A 14,443-nucleotide genomic window follows, 5' to 3' on the forward strand; every position below is an offset into this window, starting at 1 on the left:
TTATAAGGCACATAGCCCAGTTTTTTAGTGTTACTAGACTGATTATCTTTAGTATGATTTAAATTTTTTTTTTCAACATAGAGGAGACTTTAAACCTAAATTACTGTAGCCTGGTATTATTAATATAAATCCATCCCATAATTGTGGGAGATTTTCCCCTCCTTTGAGGAAACTTTTCTTGTTCTGATTGAGCTTGGGTAATAGAAAAAAAGCTCAAATTTATAGCCAGAGTCAGAGCAGGCATTATTAACTGGCCCGGTGAGGGGATCCTATCTAGTAATATCACAGTGACCTGAATATGACTAATTTTTTTAAGTAAATTTTCTCAGGGCCAACCAGTTAGAGTCTGGTAGTAGAGAAATTTACCAAGGTAACCCAGAACTAGACACAGGTAATTGGCCACAAACCCAACAATTGGATTGATTTTTAAAACTAGCATAGGATCAGGCCTATGATAGAAAAGCATTTGACTTATATGCAAAGGTCTAAGAAGTCAGGAAAACGTAAATGATCATACGAATCAGGTCCAGCATCTCGGGGAAGCTGTCTACCTCTGATGTCATCGTCTTTTCATCCTGGTGTAGTGTAGTTTCTCTTGATAAAAAAAGTCCTTCCATCCATGTTGGAGACAGTCCCTTAGATTATGTCTTTTTTCAGTCCTGGTTGCAGGTCATGAGGCATCTGATCTTCATCCAAAGATAGATTACTGAGATAAGCTTCAGAAACAAACTTAAGAGTGTTTTTTTTTTAAGAATTTAATTAAATTTTACATTAACATTATGTAACAGCAAAGAACTATCTAAGATATGAGTCTTACTAGATGCAGACCTCCATTAACAAACTGGTATTTAACATTTTGAAATATCTTTTTTTTTTTTAAAGTTACCCTTATTTTTATTAAATATAACTAAATTAAGGCTAGTTTGTCTGCAAAATAAGTCTGTTTTCACTGATTTTGGTCTGATGATTTTTATAACCATAATTGATCATAGGCTTTTTATTTTGCTGAAACATTTATAGAGTCTCAGACTGAACTTTTAAAATAAAACAGGGCTGGGAATCTCACACCAAAGTCTTATCACAGATTTTGCCTAACAAATCTAGGTGATTTTTTTTTTTTAAGGTCTCAAAAATTTCTTGAGATTTTTGTATCCGTGAGATAACCTTCCTAACTCATTTGATAAACTTACTGGAAACCTAAGAACTTTCCATTTTTAGAGGAGTCAGAAAATATAATTGTTTTGTTTATAACGTTTAATTTTACCAAAGTATTGTCATAATTAGTTTGAGAGGAAGATTTTCCTTACTCCCTGAAAACATAAGATTTAAACCCACAATTTTTTAGATAGAAACCATAAAGTTATAAGCATATTTACTGGTTCATTTAGTCCTTTTGCTAATTTTTTGTGAAGTCATCAGGTTTTTCATTAAAATACCAGGACATATCAGAATGTTAAAAACTCCATATAATTTTTAGGATATCTGTATTAGTTATTTTATCATATATTATAATATGAGCAGATTTATTACTAATTTGATCATCTTTTTATGTAATTTAACCAACCAAATAAACACAATTTAATATCTCTCTTTGGGATGCTTCAGGGGCCCTCTGAAGCTTCCCAAAGTTAGCTAGAAGCCAAAAGTGCTTCATAGAATGATTTAGGAAGTTTTGTCAACAAATATCAGAAAGGTTTCGAGCACTCAGTCAGATGGGACTATAGGTCACTGTGAAACAATAGCTATTCACTCAGCCAAAACAATATGGGATTTCAGAGGCAAATACAGAACAGACCATTTAAGAGGCGAATAAACTTAAATCTATTGTCAAATGCAGTTCAACATCTGAAGAAAGTGTGTCCTTTTAACAGAGAGAAAAGCCAAATTCAAGTTTTTGCGCCAGCTTATTTTTAGTCATTAACAGTCCCAAATTTCTTTAGCTTCTTTGTAAGAGGAAACTAATGTTCAGTAAAAAATGTTTCAAAATCTTACTCTATTTGGAAATGAGCTAGCTAGTCAGTGAACTTTCATCACTTAGTTTAGCACAACCCAATTCAAGTTACCCCAATTTGGACAGACTATTTCAGACAGACATTCCTAAAGCATAATTATTTTTAATAGAGTTTATCTAAAAGCTCATATCTCATTTATATTTTTTGAAGTATTTTTTACTTGAGGTAATTTTCTTGTTGACAAACTTGTAACAGATATAATATTTAACTTATATTAAACCTAGGTACAATGAAAATATTTTTTTAACGTTAATTATTCTAAGACATGTCTAATATTAGATAGGACAACAAACAAACATTAATATCAGGTATTTAACATTGAATATTTCCCAGTTCACATGAACCTGGAATTTATTGTTTAATTTAGAATTACTTGATTTGTAAGCGCTTACCTTTATTTAAGCCAGATAAATAGATCTCATATACAAATTAACCTCAAAAATATTACCCAGAGACAGAGACATACCAAGACATATTTAGACAGACACAGTGCAAGATCTAGCTTCAAGTCTTTTTTTTTTTTCCCCATGTCAGGAGTTAGAGATAGTCTAGATAAGTGTTCCTGAGAGCCCTGGTCTCAAGGCATAGGGAAAGAAAATCAAGTTCTAACAAATGGCGGCAGGTCTAAACCACATGGTGGCCAGACAAAGCAAAATGGCCATCAAAAATCACTACACAGATCACAGAGTTAAAACACACACATATAAACCCGGCAGTCCTCATCAAAGTGAAGGTGAAGTCACTCAGTCGTATCAGACTGTTTGCGACCTGTGGACTGTAGCCCACCAAGCCTTTCCGTAACATCAAAGATTTTAAGGGAGGAAAGGAAGCCAGGTTGAAAGAAGAAGGGGGAGGAGGCGGGAGAGGGGGCAAAAGGGGTGGCCTTACAGACGTCTCCTGCCACCTACAGATACCCAGGCCTTACGGGACTTTTCCCTGGGCTTCCAGAGAAGGGAGGACTGGAACTCGGCCCTACCAGAAATCAGAACCAGAATTCGAGTTTTCTGCCAACAGGAGGTGATCAGTCTCCAATCCTCAGCTCAGGCTGAGGGCCTTCGACCAGATTTCTGCATCCAGGACCAGGGGACTAGAAAAACAGGGAAGGATAGAAAGGGTTAAGGAGAGGAAAGAGAGAGAGAAGGAGAGATCAATAAAGTCTCTTGTTTCTTACCGGTCAGGGCACTCTGGCCAGTTGTCCGCGTCAGGAGGAGACCAGGGACAAAAGGGTCCCAGTTGCGGCCACTGGGTCTGGTCCATTGGCAGGCAAGCTGGCCCCTGAGTACCCTGAGTGGTCAGGATATCAGTCTCGGTGAAGAAGAGTCCCACCAGAGTCACCATTTGTTGCAGGAAGAGGGACCCCTTCCAGGGCCCGAAACTGGGCTCTTGCCTAACACTCGGAAATGAATTGTCCAAGGAGACATATGTGCTGACAAAGCAAGAGATTTTATTGGGAAAGGGCACCCGGGTGGAGAGCAGCAGGGTAAGGAAACCCAGGAGAACTGCTCTGCCACATGGCTCACAATGTACAGGCGGTGTCTCCTTTAAACCTTTCCCGAACTCTTCCGGTTGGTGGAGGCTAATTAGTTCCGGATTCTTTACCAGGATCTACTGTCATAAAACAACTCATGCAAATGGTTACTATGGTGCCTGGCCAGGGTGGGGCGGTTTCAATCAGTGTGCTTCCCCTAACAATTCCCCCTGCAAGATGGGGTATATAGCGGCACCATTGGTTCAGGCTCCTTGAGATTCTTTGGGTTCTTTCTTACATGTGTCGCCAACACCTGAGGGGTAGAAAATCCTGTTGAGGCAAAAAAGGTTTTACCCAAGGAGTGGGTAGGAGGGCTTGGTCAGGGTGTCCGATCCGCAGTAGGAAGATGATATCTCGGACTTGGTGTACAGTTCCCAGGTCAAAGGTGCCTTCTGAGGGCCAGCCTTCATGGAAGGTCGGTCATTCTGCGCTGCAAAAAGTTATTAATTTGTTCTTCTTCACCAGCACCGATAGATTCTGTGCTCTAGACTTAAAATCAGAGAAGTGGTCAGTCATAAGAGACAAAGGAGTAGAAGTTGTTTGTCCCATGATTACAGAGAAAAACACAAGAGACCAAATGAGCACGCAAAGAGCAGAGACAGTGCCGGCACTCACACAGACGCAACAAACAGACAACAAATGTACATCGGCCAAAAACACAGTACTAGGTCTTCCGGGGCCCCCTTTTTTTAACCTTTTTCTCCCCTTGAGAGTATCTTACCAGCAGGATGTCCACAGAGCCAGCCGCCTCTCCAGCATGATGCTAGGCCTTGGCCTTATGCTGGTCTTAACCAGAAAACAGAGCCAGCTGCCTCCCCAGCATGATGCTGGGCCTCAGCCTAACACTGGACTTAACCAGAATTAACACCGGTGTTTAGAGATCTCTCCTCCTAGTGAGGAAACCCCTTCTGCCGGGAGAGTGTCATTCTTCCCAGTTAAAGGGATCCCGGACGAGCCCCCAAATGTTATGCCCAGAGTCCGAGTCCCCAAAACTGAGAGAATAAGACGTCCACAGCAATGCAAAAGCATAAAGGGGTTTATTGCTAGCTCGAGTTAGGGCCAGGTCTCATCCAGCACAGTGGAATCCGACAAGAGCCCCGAGCTCTGAATCACATCTGCTTTTATACAGACGGTTCTTTGTTCCTGTAACAGCATAGCTGATTGGTTAAACCGTACGCATGCGTGGGACTTTTAAACCTCGCATCCCTATCTGGATTGGCTTGGGTCTGGCGCGGGCGGAGGGCTACGGGGATTTTTCTGATTGGTCGAGCTACACTGCCTGTGGGAGTTTCCAGTGCCTCAGCCTTCCTAGAGACTAAACCTCAGGCCTAGCCTGCCCCTTAGAGCCTGTCCTGGCTCCAGTTTGGTCCTAACACTAGAAGAACAAGAGTTTGGAACTTGAAGGCCTTAGGGTCAGGTGTTCTTTATGTCATATCAATGAGTGATTGACAAGTTATTTTATCTCTCTAAGCCTCTGTTTCACCATCTATAAAATGGGCTTAACAATACTTGCTGCTCACAAAAAACTATTTTTATTATAAAAGCAACCTCCATTTGTAGTCCTGCCTCTATTTGGAAGTACCTATTTGAAACCACAGCTTCCTCTGACCAGGGTTCTATATGGAGTTGGCCAATGCTTATTTCTTTGTCTCCGGAAAAATTGTGAAAGAGAATATACTCCTCACACACGCCCAACAAAGCACATTATGTTCTTGGATAAATGCATATCTGAAGATGATTGAAGAAAATAAAAATGCACCTAGTTCAGTTCAGTTCAGTTGCTCAGTCGTGTGGGACTCTTTGCGACCCCATGAATCACAGCACGCCAGGGCTCCCTGTCCATCACTTACTCCCAGAGTTTACTCAAACTCATGTCCATCGAGATGGTGTTGCCATCTAGCCATCTCATCCTCTGTCGTCCCCTTCTCCTCCTGCCCTCAATTTCTCCCAGCATCAGAGTCTTTTCCAATGAGTCAGCTTCACATGAGGTAGCCAAAGTATTGGAGTTTCAGCTTTAGCATCAGTCCTTCTAATGAACACCCAACACTGATCTTTAGAATGGACTGTTTGGATCTCCTTGGCATCCAAGGGACTCTCAAAATTCTTCTCCAACACCATAGTTCAAAAGCATCAATTCTTTGCCACTCAGCTTTCTTCATGGTCCAACTCTCACATCCATACATGACCACTGGAAAAACCATAGCCTTGACTAGATGGAATGTTGTTGGCAGAGTAGTGTCTCTGTTTTTGAATATGCTATCTAGATTGGTAATAACTTTCCTTCCAAGGAGTAAGCGTCTTTTAATTTCATGGCTGCAATCACCATCTGCAGTGATTTTGGAGCCCCCAAAAATAAAGTCTGACATTGTTTCCACTATTTCCCCATTTATTTCCCATGAAGTGATGGGACCAGATGCCGTGATCTTCGTTTTCTGAATGTTGAGCTTTTTTTTTTTTTTTACTTTATTTTGCTTTAAAATAGTGTATTGGTTTTGCCATACATTGACATGAATCAGCCACAGGTGTACATGAGTTCCCAATCCTGAACCCCCCTCCCACCGCCCATCCCATATCATCTCTCTGGATCATCCCCGTGCACCAGCCCCAAGCATGCTGTATCCTGTATCAAACATAGACTGGCGATTCATTTCTTACCTGATAGTATACATGTTTCAATGCCATTCTCCCAAATCATCCCACCCTCTCCGTCTCCCATAGAGTCTATAAGTCCATTCTATACATCTGTGTCTCTTTTGCTGTCTTGCATAGAGGGTCATCATTACCATCTTATGAATGTTGAACTTTAAGCTGACTTTTTCACTCTCCTCTTTCACTTTCATCAAGAGGCTTTTTAGTTCCTCTTCACTTTCTGCCATAAGGGTGGTGTCATCTGTATATCTGAGGTTATTGATGTTTCTCCCAGCAATCTTGATTCCAGCTTGTGTTTCTTCCAGCCCAGCGTTTCTCATGATGTACTCTGCATAGAAGTTAAATAAGCAGGGTGACATTATACAGCCTTGGCGTACTCCTTTTCCTATTTGGAAACAATCTGTTGTTCCATGTCCAGTTCTAACTGCTACTCTGACCTGCATACAGATTTCTCAAGAGGCAGGTCAGGTGGTCTGGTATTCCCATCTCTTTCAGAATTTTCCACAGTTTATTGTGATCCACGCAGTCAAAAGCTGTAAAATAGTCAATAAAGCAGAAATAAATGTTTTCCTGGAACTCTCTTGCTTTTTCCATGATCCAGCGGATGTTGGCAATTTGATCTCTAGTTTCTCTGCCTTTTCTAAAACCAGCTTGAACATCAGGGAGTTCACAGTTCATGTATTGCTGAAGCCTGGCTTGAAGAATTTTGAGCATTACTTTACTAGCATGTGAGATAAGTGCAATTGTGCAGTAGTTTGAGCATTCTTTGGCATTCCCTTTTTTTGGAATTGGAATGAACACTGACCTTTTCCTGTCCTGTGTCCACTGCTGAGTTTTCCAAATTTGCTGACATACTGAGTGCAGCACTTTCACAGCATCATCTTTCAGGATTTGAAATAGCTCCACTGGAATTCCATCACCTCCACTAGCTTTGTTTGTAGTGATGCTTTCTAAGGCCCACTTGACTTCACATTTCAGAGGTAGTAACTACTGACTTAGCTGATGGATTAGAATGGAGTTCTAGAGAACTGAAAACTGACCTTTTCCAGTCCTGTGGCCACTGCTGAGTTTTTTTTAAATTTGCTGGCATATTGAGTGCAGAACTTTCATAACATCATCTTTTAGGATTTGAAATAGCTTAACTGGAATTCTAATACCTCCATGAGCATTGTTTGTAGTGATGTTTCCTAAGGTCCATTTGACTTCACATTCCAGGATGTTTGGCTCTAGGTGAGTGATCACACCATCATGGTTATCTGGGTCATAAAGACCTTTTTTGTACAGTTCTTCAGTGTATTCTCTTCAGTGTATTCTTGCCACCTCTTCTTAATATCTTCTGCTTCTATTAGGTCCATACCATTTCTCTCTTTTACTGTGCCCATCTTTGCATGAAATATCCCCTTGGTATCTCTAATTTTCTTGAAGAGATCTCTAGTCTTTCCCATTCTATTGTTTTCCTCTATTTCTTTGCATTGATCACTGAGGAAGGCTTTCTTATCTCTCCTTGCTATTCTTTGGAACTCTGCATTTGGATGAGTATTTCTCCTTTGCCTTTACATTCTCTTCTTTTCTCTTGTAAGAAATACAGATATTTCTTACAGATGTTTGAAAGGCCTCCTCAGACAGCCATTCTGCCTTTTTGCATTTCTTTTTCTTGGGGATGGTCTTGATCACTGCCTCCTGTACAGTGTCATGAACCTCCCTCCATAGTTCCTCAGGCACTCTGTCTAGCAGATCTAGTCCCTTGAATCTATTTGTCACTTCTACTGTATAATTGTAAGGGAATTGATTTAGGTCATACCTGAATGCTCTGGTAGTTTTCCCTTCTTTCTTCAATTTATGTCTGATTTTGGCAGTAAGTAATTCATGATCTGAGCCACAGTAAGCTCCCGGTATTGTTTTTGCTGCCTGTATAGTGCTTCTCCATCTTTGGCTGCAAAGAATATTTTGCACTCTGATTTTGGTATTAACCATCTAGTGATGTCCATGTGTAGTTATCTCTTGTGTTGTTGGAAGAGGCTGTTTGCTATAACCCGTGAGTTCTCTTGGCAAAACTCTGTTAGCCTTTGCCCTGCTTCATTTTGTACTCCAAATCCAAATTTGCCTGTCACTCCAGGTAGCTCTTAACTTCCTACTTTTGCATTCCAGTCCCCTATGATGTAAAAGACATCTGTTTGGGGTGTTAGTTCTAGAAGGTCTTGTAGGTCTTCATAGAACTAGAAAAGGTCAGTTTTCATTCCAGTCCCAAAAAAGGGTAATGCCAAAGAAGTTTCAAACTACTACACAATTGTACTCATCTCACACACTAGCAAAGTAATGCTCAAAATTCCCCAAGCCAGGCTTCAACAGTATGTGAACCATGAAATTCCAGATGATCAAGCTGCATTTTAAAAAGGCAGAGGAACCAGAGATCAAATTGCCAACATCTGTTGGATCATCGGAAAAGCAAGAGAGTTCCAGAAAAACATCTATCTCTGCTTTATTGATAACGCCAAAGCCTTTGACTGTGTAGATAACAACAAACTGTGGAAAATTCTTCAAGAGATGGGAATACCAAACCACCTTATCTGCCTCCTGAGAAATCAGTGTGCAGGTCAAGAAGCAACAGTTAGAACTGGACATGGAAAAACAGACTGGTTCCAAATCAGGAAAGGAGTACATCAAGGCTATATATTATCACCCTGCTTATTTAACTTATATGAAGAGTACGTCATGTGAAATGCCGGGCTGGGTGAAGCGAAAGCTGCAATCAAGATTGCCGGGAGAAATATCAATAACTTCAGATATGCAGATGACACCACATTTATGGCAGAAAGTGAAAAGGAATAAAGAGCCTCTTGATGAAAGTGAAAGAAGAGAGTGAAAAAGCTGGCTTAAAGCTCAACATTAAAAAAACTAAGATCATGGCATCCGGTCCCATCACTCCATGGCAAATAGATGGGAAAACAATGGAAACAGAGACTTTATTTTCTAGGGTTCCAAAATCACTGCAGACGGTAACTACAGCCATGAAATTAAAAGACTCTTGCTCCTTGAAAGAAAAACTATGACCAATCTAGACAGCATGTTAAAACACAGAGACATTACTTTGCTGACAAAGGTCTGTCTTGTCAAAGCTATGGTTTTTCCAGTAGTCACGTATGGATGTGAGAGTTGGACTATAAAGAAAGCTGAGCACCGAAGAATTGATGCTTTTGAACTGTGGTGTTGGAGAAGACTCTTGAGAGTCCCTTGGACTGCAAGGAGATCCAACCTGTCAATCCTAAAAGTAATCAACCCTGAATAATTATTGGAAGGACTGATGCTGAAGCTGAAATCCAATTCTTTGGCCACCTGGTGCCACTCACTGGAAAAGAACCTGTTGCTGGGAAAGATTGAAGGCAGGAGGAGAAGGGGATGACAGAGGATAAGATGGTTGGATAGCATCACCAACTGAATGGACACGAGTTTGAGCAAGCTCTGGGAGTTGGTGATGGACAGGGAAGCCTGGTGTGCTACAGTCCGTGGGGTCGCAGAGTCGTACACAACTGAGCAACTGAACTGAACTGAACTAGAGAACTGACAGGCCAACCATCATAATATTGATAGCCAATGCCTAGTTTTATTCTCACTACTAGTTACAGTATTTACAGCCTCTTCGCCAACCAACCAAAGTGCTTAGCAGAACTGATGCCAAATAAGCTCTGCCTTTTACCTCTTCCTCTGCCTCTGCTCATATTGCTGATGGTCATTTGATGAGAGAGGGAGCCAAAGTGTGAGGAGGAAGGAAGTAGTCACCAAATTCACTGTTAGAAATTTAGCAAGTAACTGTTTTTCCTTCTTTATAGAAGGACCTCCACTGTCCATTCACTTTGATTCCATACTTCAGTTTTCATATTTCCTCCTTCCTAGTTAATGCTGCATGAAGATTCAAAATCTATCCCTGGCTGACATTCCATACAAAATGCCTTGGGTAGTTTTGAGAGCATTTCATTTTCAGCTCTTAGAGGCAGGACTGCTCATGTTCCTCTAGAAACATATTCAGTAGGCAATCCCAGCTCTACCATTTACTGGCAGGGTGATTTTGGGCATTTCATCTTTTGGGGCCCTAACTTCCTCAGGTATAAAATGCAGATGATATGAATAGCTGCCTCATGAGTTTGTTGTAAGGGTTAGATGGATAGACATAAAAAATTTAAGACACAGGAAGTGCTCCATGAGTATTAGCTTTGGTTGGTATTGTCATCATTATCATCAGCTGCATGCTGATGTTGATGCTAAAACAGCATTGACTCTGTCATTTAATTATTTCTTTTAGCCATTGTTTATTGCCTGTCTCCCCCTGCCCAAAATGGAAATTTATTTGTATTCACTGATGTGGGCCCAGCACCTGGAACTTGGAATGGCACATAGTAGGTGCTCAAAATACTTGCTGAATTAATGAATAGACAGATGAACACATAGTAGCTCAGGAGACTTGACTGCCCTCTTGCATTTGCACCAGCTGTGCTTCTCCCCGGAGGGGGCCCCAGTACCAGTTCATCATTTAATGCCACACAGGACAGCAGCATGAAATGAGAGGAGTCCGGGACCCCTGGCCTCAGGTTCCTGAGACCCACTTCCTTATTGCTTGTCAGAAAATACACTAGGAAAACTTAAGTGGAGGCAATTTAGATTTTATATATAGCCATACTGCTCAGAACCAAGCACATTATATGTAAATCCAAAATTTGATTATCTAATCCATGATGGGGGATGAAAAATCATAAAATAGCCATTTTAACATATGGTATTTAATATTTCTTGAAATTACTATTTTATGGTTCTTAGTTGAATTTAAGGCCTAAGAGCCAAAGAGACTTTTAGTAGCTATCACCTCAGATATATATATATATATATTTTATATATATATATATATATCTTTTACTTAGCTTTATTCTTTTCCATTTTAAAACACTGGGAAACCTTCCCAAAGTGCTTTTTCCAAAGGAAAATCTCCACCAAGAGCTCAAATTGGTGCTAATCTAGTTAAGAAATACAACCCGTGGCAAATGTAGAATGAAGTCCTCTTGTTTTGCTTCTGTTGCTGGATATAACTGTCCCCATGAGTAAGTCTTTATTTCTACCCTGTATTTCACTGAATTGTTCCCTGAGTACTGAGTATTGAACTGTCTGTAAGAAGATACAGATGCCATTTGTGCTCACATCTGCATAGAAGGGCAAGATCTAGCATAAATTCTGGCATTAACAATTGGTGTTAAAGCAGTTTGATTGTATGAGCAATCATGGGGGCTTTCTTTGCATGTATACCATTAGCATCCCTGGAATCCAAATAATCCTGGAGATAAAGTTATTTCAGGGACCTGAGATCTACTGCGTTAGCAAATCCTTTTGCTTAACTTGAGAGCAAAGCTCAAGCGTTGGAAGGAGGGTGTGTGGTACTTGCCCAGCCTCATCTTGGCCTCCTAGCCCTTTACTCATATCCTGTTGCTGTCAGTAGTACCCATGACCTCTTGAAACACTAGGAGCTATCTAGACGCTGTTTAGAGATTGAGAGCCATGGTGGCAATTCTTTGGTGTATATATGCACTACTTGCTCTTTGCTTAATGTTTCACTTCTCTTGTCATTTGAGAGATTTCCAGATGACATATGAGGGAGGAAAACAGAAAAATTGAGTGTGTTAGAGTTTTGTTTTTTCAATAATGACATTATACATTTTAAAAATTTTTAACAATTTTCACTTGGAACCACACTTCAAAGACTTTAATAGCTGCCCACTATTTTTCTCTAGGACATCTAGAATTGTTGTAAAAAAAAAATATGACCAAAACGGTTAAGACAGACTTTTTTTTCATTGTTGCTGGCAAGTGTTAGCTCATTCCCAAGGTTTAAAAGCATTAGTAATTAGTTATGAATATAATTTTACAGTGATCTTTTAGTATGCTTGTCTCTGTTCACAATTAGTAGGAAACACTTGAGTTCTACTTCCAATACCTCCATCCTGGATTCTCAGAAAGTTACAGGTAAATATGCCTAGAGATATTTTCCTCTCATGGAAGGCATATACTTCTCTAGCTACAAGTTGTTCTTGGCTAAAGACTCAGAGAAGATAAGATAAAATAACCTTGAGCAAGATATTCTTTGTTGGAAAACTTTGAGAATTGTGTGATTGTGTTCCACTCTCAAAACTGGGGTTTTGACAGCCTTGACAGGGACAAAGATATGTCAAAGGTCAACTTGCAAAAACCTGTACACCATGGAGAGATTGGGGCAACTCAAGAAATTGATAGGTGAAACAGAGAGGTTTGGGACATTCTCAGGGTTCCAACCTATTGAATAAATGTAACCTCAGGGGAGCAAGTCAGTGGTAAAGAATCCACCGCCGATGCAGGAGACGCAGATTTGATCCTTGGGTTGGGAAGGTCCCCTGGAGGAAGAAACAGCAACCCACTCCAGTATTCTTGCCTGGAGGATTCCATGGGCAAAGGAGCCAGAGCCTGGCAGGCGACAGTCCATAGGGTTGCAAAGAGTCAAACATGACTGAGCTTACGTGCACACAAGGGAGCAGGCATAGAATTTTATTATAATGGAGGAAATGGACAAATTAATTGACTCTTCTAACACCACAAGTCTGAAGAGTGTGTCAACGAAAAGAGGATGCTCAGTATAGGGTTGTTATTTTGGCACATTACCTAGCACTGTCAAAGGGGTGGCGCTAGTAGAAACTGACTCTGATAGACAGGAAAGTTCCAGTCACCAGAGATGGGGATTTGGCTATAGAGCAGGACCTGGCCTAGATGAAATGGCCCTTAAGATATTCCTTTGTTCTGATCAGCTCTTCTGCCCATGAGTGAACATTCTGGTTAGTAATCTGGCTCCTGATATCTTGGTGATGTGAAAGGGCCTGACCTGGAAGGATTCACTGAGAGAGAGTAAACTGGCATACCTGATCATGCACCAGCCTTTTGGAAATCCCTCAGTGTGAGTTTCCCTCAGTGGATGCAAACAGTTCTGTAAGACCTAGCCAAGCACACATGCAGACTTGTTATGCTGAAGGGCGTGGAGCAGCCAGCCTCCCAGGGATCCCTCACAGCTCATCACACCAGGAATGGCCCAGTCTACTCAGGCCTAATCAAATTACCAGGAGGGGAGACACTCTTGATAAAGCCTGGTCTGGAGAAGTCTGACTGCAGTCCCTGGTTCTGATAGTTAGATGATGTTAGGAACTCTCAGAAGAATAGGACAGAGACCTACTGAGTGGATCTGCTATATAAACACATGATTTGTCACCAAGGAATTGGGTCACCTCACAGTGGGACATCAGCTTAGGTTGTTGAATACCTGTTTTTTCTGCTCAAGAGTCAGACTGATTCTTGAATCTAAAAAATGGGTAGAACTACAAGAATGGATTAAGGATTTATCAAGTCTATGATATTTTTGTTTCTAGGAACTGGGAAGAAAAAAAAACTTATGCACAAGAGACTTAATTAGCTCATTTAGAAACATTTAGGGATAGAACTGGCCTCAGGCACAGCCTGACACTTGGGCTCAAATGATGTCACCAGGTTTCTCTTGTCTCAGATCTGTGTTGCCTCCTATCTCATACAGATTCTCTCCTACTGAGGTCACAAATGACAGCTACTCTTGATTCATTCCCAGCACTTCGAAAACATCAGAAGAGAGAAAGCATCTCTTTCACAGAGCCCTTGAATAGCTCCTCCATTATAGTTGGGTAACTTGTCCATCCCTGAACTTACCACTTGGAAATATGATTCTCTGGTTGGTCAGTGCCTGAGTCATTTGACCACCCATGAAACTAGGACTGTAATTGCCTTCATTAGAGAAGTACCTTGGAGGTGTCTGAGGAAGTCCTGTGTGCTAAGGAGTAAGTAACAGCTCACCTGCCCAATCAGCTAGCCCTGAGAATGGACGTCACCAGGAGGCCATCGCTGGCCTTGGTGACCCAAGCGAGAGGATGGGAGCCAGAAGGCGCTTTCCCACCCCTTCACCCTTCCTTCCTCCCACCGCATTGTGTTCCCCATCACAACTATCACTGCAGTTTTGCATTTTCTTCATTAGTTATTCAACTTCACAAATGTTGATTGAACACCTATCACAAACCTAGAATTGTAGGAGGTTTTAGAAGGGGATAATCTATGGGTAGAAAGATAGAAGCACTTTCCACATGAACAGTTAGAGAAAAACTACTTTTTTATTTCTAATATAATAATGTAAAGTCGAAGACATTGTGCAGTTGTGCAACTTTTGCTTTAT

The 14,443-nt window shown here is 41.0% G+C and overlaps 1 protein-coding gene across 15 annotated transcripts in view; it reads left to right on the forward strand.

The window, feature by feature from the left end:
- Positions 1-14,443, forward strand: part of VEPH1 (ventricular zone expressed PH domain containing 1) — a 384,254-nt gene that overhangs the window by 55,425 nt on the left and 314,386 nt on the right. The gene's annotated exons all lie outside the window — the stretch shown is intronic.

This window comes from Ovis canadensis, chromosome 1 (assembly GCF_042477335.2).
Source record: "Ovis canadensis isolate MfBH-ARS-UI-01 breed Bighorn chromosome 1, ARS-UI_OviCan_v2, whole genome shotgun sequence".
Lineage (NCBI taxonomy): Eukaryota > Metazoa > Chordata > Mammalia > Artiodactyla > Bovidae > Ovis > Ovis canadensis.